The 8566-nt window shown below is 36.9% G+C and overlaps 1 pseudogene; it reads right to left on the bottom strand.

Annotated features, from left to right (window-relative positions):
• Positions 1-7103: 7103 nt before the first annotated feature.
• On the bottom strand, positions 7104-7939 carry LOC144307140 (developmental pluripotency-associated protein 4 pseudogene; annotated as a pseudogene).
• Positions 7940-8566: the final 627 nt, after the last annotated feature.

The raw sequence follows: 8566 nt of genomic DNA, 5'->3' as shown, positions 1-8566 counted from the left end.
GATCTGTTTGATGGATGGGCTACCTCTGGGTGGATGGAAGGGATTCACTTTTTCCTGGGCAAAACCAAAACAGAATAGCCAATTACTCATTAATTAAATCATATTTATCTAGGCTGTCTCAAGTCTTTAGAGAGATGCAAAAAAATATTAAAATGTGATCTTAGCCTGTGAGAAATTTATCATCTAACTGAGAAATGGATGTTTATGTGAACTAATTAGTTAGCAATGGATGTTAGAAGATTGGATATATATTGACAGGTATCATTGATGTGTTAAGCTTTAATTGTATTTGATATTTAAAATGATGAGATCAATTATGACTTTAACTTCAGTGAAAGTTCCCTGTTTTATAGAAGTATTGGTTGTAATGAGCCTGATCATGCTGAATTGATCACCAAACTGAAGTTGGCTAAGAGAGGGAGTGTCCTACTGCCTGCGTGACCTGAGGGGTCCCCCTAATGGTTACACAGCTCAAGTGGGGTTCTTAGCAGACACAGGAACTCCTCTGGTCCTGGGTCTGATCTTCCTGGTCCCATCTCCTCCGTGAACTTAGAAAAATGACTTTTTAAATTTTTATAAGTAGAAAATCCCGTGTCCTTCATCCTCCTTTTGGGTTTCTGTCTATAAATATATGGAGTGTTGACTCAGGAACAAATATGGACAACTGTTATTTTCTGCAGCTTTGGAGTTCTTTTTTTGTTTTGGAGTCTGGTTTCCAGCTTTTTAAGTTGCTCACAGTATTTTTTGTTATTTATTCACATTCTCCACTCTGACCTTTGGGAGATCTCTCTCCACTTGCCTGCTTCATCACCAGCCTTCTGAAGCAATTGCTTGTATCCACTGAGAGCCAGAAATGTCTTGGAAGCATGTTTCTGGTCCTGTCCCAGTCTTCAGCAGGCTGCTTCTTTCAGGGAATGCCTTCTGTGCCTCAAGGAGGGTCTCTCAACTCTTCTGTCCTCAGATTTAAGTTTGCATATGGTAAAGGTTTGTGGGAAAGTGATGAGCAGAGCAGACTTGCTCCTGGATCAGGGCTCCAAGAGATTCTAATTCATCCTGCCAATATTCAGATGGTCATTAAGAGGTGATTAAGAAGGTGCCTGGGTGGCTCAGTAGGTTAAGCGTCTGCCTTCAGCTCAGGTCATGATCCCAGGGTCCTGGGATTGAGTCCCCCATCAGGCTCCCTGCTTAGTAAGGAGTCCACTTCTCCCTCTGCTTGCAGCTTCCTCTGTTTGTGTGCTCTCTCTCTCTCTCTCTGTCAAATAAATAAATATGATCTTAAAAAGAAAAGAGGTTATTAAGAGTTTGGGTAGTTTCTTATTATGCTAATCTATGGTAGATTCCTCCTCTTTCCTCACCATTCCCTCTGGAAAGAAGGAAGATTTGGTTTACTTCTCTTCTTAGGAATGGTTCATCACTTTTTGGATCATGTTCCTTGAGCTTTCTTTCCATCCTCAACTCTGATTATTTTTAACTATGATTTTTGTAATTTGTGAAATGTATTCTCAATAGGTGTGGGTCAGTCTCCGTTGACTCTCTACATGCTTCCCAAATCAATTTCATGTTCCTTACAAAATAATTTAATAAATACTCTCACATGAATGAAGTTAAGGTAAAGGATATTTTATACAAATTCCTAAAAGATGAAGGTTAATTTTACAGAAGTTATTTATGGTCAGGGAACATATTTTTGAAAAACTTACGGCTTGGTATAGAATTAAAAATATTTTTTGATAGAAAAAAATGAAGTACAGATTGCCAAAACTTACAAAACCATCGAAGGTATCCTTTTCTGAAAGAAATACTTATATTTTATCTCTTTAAATTAGAATATATATATTCAACTATGTATGTATACACATAAATATATATACACATACACATTAAATTTCTTTTAAAAGGAATATTTATACTACATCTCATTTAATAGTAATACATGCTTATTATAAAAAATCAAAAGACAAAAATATGTAAAGTAGAATGAATATTTCTCTAATCTTACTCTTTAAAGATGATCACTGTGGGGCTGTCTGGGTGGCCCAGTCAATTAGGCATGGGACTCTTGATTTTGACTCAGATGATGATCTCAAGATCCTGAGATCGAGCCTCACCTCAAGCTCTGAGCTCAGTGGGCAGTCGCCTTGAGATTTTCTCTCCCTCTCCCTCTGCTCCTCCCCTCTGTACTCTATCTCTGTCTCTCAAAAAAAAAATAATAATAAAGATGATCACTGTGAACTTTATGGCACATACATTTTCATATTTTTAAATTGTCTATATACAGAACTATCTAGATTTTTAAAAACGAAGTAGATATCATATTAAGAATTATACAACATGATCTATTTTAGTTGTTATATATAGATGACAGATAATACTCTGTTATGCATTTTCAAACTAATTATTTTCCTGCCAAAGCATCCCTTAGCATGTGTGTTAAGCAAAATTAAAAATAGAATATAAAAAAATAGAATATAAATATATAAATGCTTTTTTAAAAATAGTTGTGGTGTTTTGCCCCAAATAATTTTTCACATATGGATGAGGAGGACAGCAGATTTGTAAGGCAGCTTGTCATGTTAATTAAATTCAGGCAACCTAGAATGTTTGTGTTAAACTAAAAGAAAAGCAAAACTGTCTCTGATATTATAAGAGCTGTATTTTACAAACATGGATTGTTTACAGTCAATATGAAAGAATGAAACTTTGATGAGAAACAAGGACTTGTCTAATGCTTTGATCTTCATGCATCCTAAGGACTAGAAAATGTGTTCATTGACAAAACAAACATAAGAGTACAAATTATTTGTACCTGAAAATTATATACACATATTTATAAAGATGAGTTATACATCATAGCATAGTATTAGAATTTTTTTTAAACAGTGCACAACATAGAGCGAATGTGACAGCATCACTCCACGATTCTTGCAGTAAAGAGCTGAATATAGTTTTACCTTCTAGCATCCGTGACTTTGGAATATATTCATGAGTCATTCCTTTAGTGAAACAGGGACTAAATGAATCTTGGTTATTCTAGTGGTGGGTGTCAGAGATTGGTCAGGGAGGGGTGGGGAGAGAAAGATATTCCATCATATATACAAACCAATTAACCCGTTTCCAGAGTTTGGCATTGCAAGCAGGAACAACAGTTTCTCTATTCATTAGAAATAATTTGATTTTTATATAATCCACATGAAGAACACATTTGATCTTTATATAATCCACATGACGAACACATAATCAATGACACTTTCTAGATATCCATTTAAAAATCACTAATCTTCTAAATGAGATGGTTGTATGACCAGCAGAAAACAATTGGGTTAATAGCAATTTAGCCAGAAGCATTTTGGCCTAAAGTCCAACAAAACAATTAAGTAGAAATGATGATGATTACAAAATTATGTGGTGGTATTGATAACTACAGTGCCCAATGGGTAGGTTTGCAAAATTTTGAGTATTTTTCTTACATTTTATTCTTCTTGTAAATTTTTAAATTGTATTTAATATTTCTGTTTTATAATCATTTTTATATTATTACACTCTCTGAAATGCCAAAAGTCGAGAAAAATTGAGATATGCCAAACTGATAGGTTAAATTCCTTGCAATCTATTAACAATATATCACTCAGATTTAAAAAAAAATAAAAAGTATCAATAACATGTATACAAAAAGTGTCACAAAACTTTCTATAATGAACTAACATTAAAAACATTTGAAACACAAATTTTGGGGGTAACTTTTCACCAAACTATTATAATCGAATGTCAAATTAATCAACTTGCTTTTGGTAAACCATTATTCTAAATTTCTATCAGACATTTTTAAAAAATGAAACAATATCATTGCATTATTAAAGGAAGTTAGTCTTTTTTGGGGGAATTTGTCATTTTAATTAAAAGTGGTAAAGCAGATATTTTATGATCAATTATATACGTATTTATACTGACAATTCCTAATTATTAATATATTATTATGCATAAATCATTTGTTAAAGACTTAATATGAAGATTATTATAATTCTCAAAAACATTAATTCATTTTTTAAAAATACTTTATCATCAAATGATTAATATTTCACAAATTACCAACATTAAACTTTATTACCATATGAGTTCTTAATTGAATGTATTGATTTGATATTACATATAAACTGACATTAAGGGCAGCCCCGGTGGCACAGCGGTTTAGGGCCGCCTGCAGCCTGGGGCAGGAGACCCAGGATCGAGTCCCACATCGGGCTCCCTGCATGGAGCCTGCTTCTCCCTCTGCCTGTGTCTCTGCCTCTCTCTCGCTCTGTGTCTCTCATGAATAAATAAAAAAATAAAATCTTTGAAAAAAATAAACTGACATTAAAGACATAAATGATTTTTTAAGCTTTTTATTTTGAAAAATTTTAAGCATACTTTAAAATTGAAATAACATAATAAATCCCTATCCATCCATTACCCAGCTCGATACTTACCAACATTTTCTCATTCTTATTTTATTTATCTCTTCTAGTTTGTCTATTTTTTCTCCAACCTCCGTGGTTTTTCCCAAGATTATTATAAAGCAAATACCAGATATTGTATCATTTTGCCTGTAAATATTTCAGTACAAATCTCTGATAGATAACTTTTAAAAAACATTACTTAGTAATATTTGATTGCAAATAATATTGTAAATAATGAATAATGTCGTATCATCTACTAATCCATCCTATTTTCTTCACCTACCTAAAAACTGTCTTTGTTTAAAAAAGATTTTATGTATTTATTCACGAGAGACACACAGAGAGGCAGAGATATAGGCAGAAGAAGAAGCAGGCTCCCTGTAGGGAGTGCGATGTGAGACTCAATCCCAGGACCCCAGGACCACACCCTGAACCAAAGGCATATGCTCAACCACTGAGCCACACAGGTGCCCCTAAAAAGTCTTTTTACTATTATTTGAATCAGGATCCAATCAAAAGCTATGCTTTGTTTTTGGCTAACATTCTTCTAAACACCCTTTTATAATGTTTTATATTTGTTGAAGATACTGATTCATTTGTCCTGAAGAATTTCTCATATTCTGGATATAGCTGATTATATTTACTTGTTCCTCTTTCCCCATATTTCCGGTAATTTGGCAATTTACAAATTTAATTAGATTCGGGCTCAACTTTTGGAAAAAAAACATGATTCCTAGCTTTTATCTTTTATAATCCTTTTTTCTAGAGTGTCACTTGAGTTCACCTACTTCTGTTCCTTACCATTACTATTTTTCCCATGTTTCTCAAGTGTCTGACACATGGCAGCAGCAAATGTATTTCCTTCCATCGGTACACCAAACCAGTGAAAATACTACCAGTTCCACTGCTGCCTTGTGCCAGAGTCTGTGTTCCACCCATCATCAGAGAACAAATTCTTGTGCCAAATGGAAACAAATCATTCAGCTGTATAATCCTATCTTAGTATTTGCTTTCTTAGACCACACATGGCAATAAGTGTTTGCCACCAGGTTGGGTGTTTTGGGAAGGGAACTATGTGATGGAGATTAACATCCACGGTATATTAGTGAGCGCTCCTGGGAGAATAAAGAGCAAGAGTGAAGAGGGAGAAACCAATCTGCAGTCTCAACCATGTTTCCAAGTGATGCTCTAGAGAGTTTTGGAGGCCTGGTGGCCTTGCAAGTTGTCTCAAGTTGAAGTAGCAGGCTTTATACCACAGTTACCCTGGGAATGTGTATAGCAAGAAATAAACTATGCACAAAAAAATCAGAATAGATCATGAATAATCCTTTCCCTTTTTTAAAATCAATTTTTTGGGACTCTTGGGCTCAGTGGTTGAGTGTCTATCTTCGGTTCAGGGCATGATCCCGGAGTCCCGGGATCGAGTCCCGCATCGGGCTCCCTGCATGGAGCCTGCTCCTCCTTCTACCTTTGTCTTTGCCTCTCTCTCTGTGTCTCTCATGAACAAACAAATAAAATCTTTACAAGATTCAATTTTCTGGGGAAACTTTCAGTAACTATTGAAGATGACCAATGACTGTTGACAAAATTTTCTTCTGGTATAATTACTGAGTCATATTTTGTATATGTATAAGATCAATATCTGGTCTTTCCAGTCATTTCTATTGATGCTCAAACTGTTTTTTTTTTTTCCAGAATAAAACAATGTTGGAAACTGCCATAAGAATACAAGTGAAAAAAAAACATTATATACATTAAATGTTTAGCTTTTTAAAAAAAATGTTACTCATACTTCATTTGAGTGGTTTTAAAAAGAATCATGCCAAAGAAAATCATGATTTTTGGCTTAAACCTGAGTTAGGAATTTTCAAAAAAAAAAAAAAAAGAATTTTCCCACAATGCATATGGCCTCCTATATATAATAGATGATTTTATATACAATTTAAAATCCAATACATTATGAATTTGTGATTCAGAAGTACCCTTAAATATTTTAAATATTTTTAAGCAGTAGAAACACACATGATAGTTACAAGTGGAAATAATACCCGTAAAGTGTTCTATATTATTATCCCAGAGACACACCATAGAGGTCTCAGGTTATTAAGAAAACATCAAAAAATGTTTTGTATATTAAGAGTATTTTGGGGGAGTGGGAAAAAAAGCTTTCCCTTTGGTTTAAAATACTCAACAGCCTGAATTCATGAACCTGAGAAGGTAGCAGTCTCTGGAGGAGCTAGAATTGCAGAGAAATCCAGCGTGGAGGCACACGTGTGCTTTCCACTCCACTCCCCACCCCAAACCCTCTGCCAGGTGAGGCTCAGGCTCCCACTTTAAAAGAAGTTAAGGCCACTTCTATTTCAGAAGGTAAACGTTTGGTAGTATGAATGACTTTTTCTTCTTATTAAGTAGAATGGATGGTAATTTCTGAAATGCTCTTCCAATTTAAAACCTAAGAGCCCCTGTATCCCAACCCATGAAGCCACAGGCCCCGGTGGAGGTTGGAGGGTGACATCTGCAATGCACTATGCTGTGTCCCTGTAAGCAGGAAGCATAGAGGGTGTGAGTAGCCTACAGTCCGGCCATCAGTGTCACCATGGAGTTGATTGTAGTTCTCTTTGTACCACTGATTATAATCACAGCTGTGTCCCTTTTCTGGCTATTGAAAGCTCATTGGAGGCTTCTCATTAACACCTTATTCCTGCGAACACATTTGGGGCATAGCATATTGTCCTCCAGCTGTGGGGGTGGGACGTTACTAGTGGGGAGTAAGAAGGGGGTGCATACTCTCCTCTGCTTTTCAGGCATCCAGCCTTGTCCTGCACGAAATTGCAGGTGCACCCACCCTTCTGTGTCTGCAGGCATACTTCTCCCATGGACCACACACCACTTGACACCATGGGCCTTCTGTGGCGATGCCCATCTTCCCAGCCCCGGCTGCAGTTCTGGACCAGGAAGCAAACAGGACATCTGGGGCCAAAGCTGTCACAACAACAGTATTGACCCCTCCAGGAGAGCATCAGAACCCTTAGAGGGGGGCAGCCACTTCAGGAGAGTAGGTTCCATCAGGAGGTATCTTTGTTCCAGGACTTTCCAGAGACATTTCCCTTTTGTCCATCATCAATCTTCTTTGTGTCTGTGTGAGGATCTTGGCCTCTTCTGCGGTGACAGGAATGTTCTTCTTTTGATCTGGGTAAGCATATTCGCAGATTCACTTACGTACCAGACACCAAATGCATTGGCCCCTTGATATTATACTTCCCAGCCTCCAGAACTCTGAGAAATAAGTGTATAAATAGATATATAGAGAGACATACGTCTAATTTCTGGCCTTTGGGGCTCACCTTGAATTCTTGGCACTAGGCCTGCAGGATGTTTTGGTGAAGCAAGTTGGCTGGTGGCCGTTTCAAAGGTAATGGAGGAACTGGGATTTTCTTCTGAATTCTTACTCTTGTACTCTTGCCTTGTGCCGTCCTTTCTGAACAGGAAGTTTCGCCTTCTCTCATAGATCTTTTCCGTTTGGTCCCACTTGCTGAGGTTCCTGGTAACTTTGGTTGACCCGAAGCCTGCTGTTTCTCTTTGGTTTCTTCTGATACAGGTTGGGATTGGCCAGCCAGATAGTCTTCCCCTGACTTCCTGGAGCTCTGAAGATTTTCTTCCCCCCTTCCTTTGTTCTCCCTCAAACGGTTTCTTAAATTAGCCAGTGGGAGCTGCTTTAATTGCTTCCTCTGCCTCTTTGTTATGACCTCTATAATGTTTGATTACTTTCTTGCTTTTCAGCGCAAGATGTTGCAGATTTATTTGACAGATTTTCCATTCAGACCTGGAATCAGTCAGTTTCCTGAGGAGGAAAATAAAGCTCAGAGACCAGAATTGGGGCCCCAGAGGTGGTCATTGCTACTGGTTTGTCTCTGCTTCTGGAACTTTTCACTGGACAGGTATTTATATAATATGCATTTTTAAAAAGATAAATAAATGTAGGTGTCTTAGTCAGCCCAGACTACTATAACAAATACCACAGACTTGATGGCTTAAGCAACAACATGTATTTCTCAGAGTTCTGGAGGCTGGGAAGTATAAGAACAAGGTGCCAATGGATTTGGTGTCTGGTAAGAGCCTGCCTCCTGGCTTGT

The sequence above is a fragment of the Canis aureus genome, chromosome 38 (genome assembly GCF_053574225.1).
Source record: "Canis aureus isolate CA01 chromosome 38, VMU_Caureus_v.1.0, whole genome shotgun sequence".
NCBI classification, from domain to species: domain Eukaryota; kingdom Metazoa; phylum Chordata; class Mammalia; order Carnivora; family Canidae; genus Canis; species Canis aureus.
Note: the sequence above shows the minus strand (reverse complement) of the source record. Positions and strands in the feature narration are given on the sequence as shown.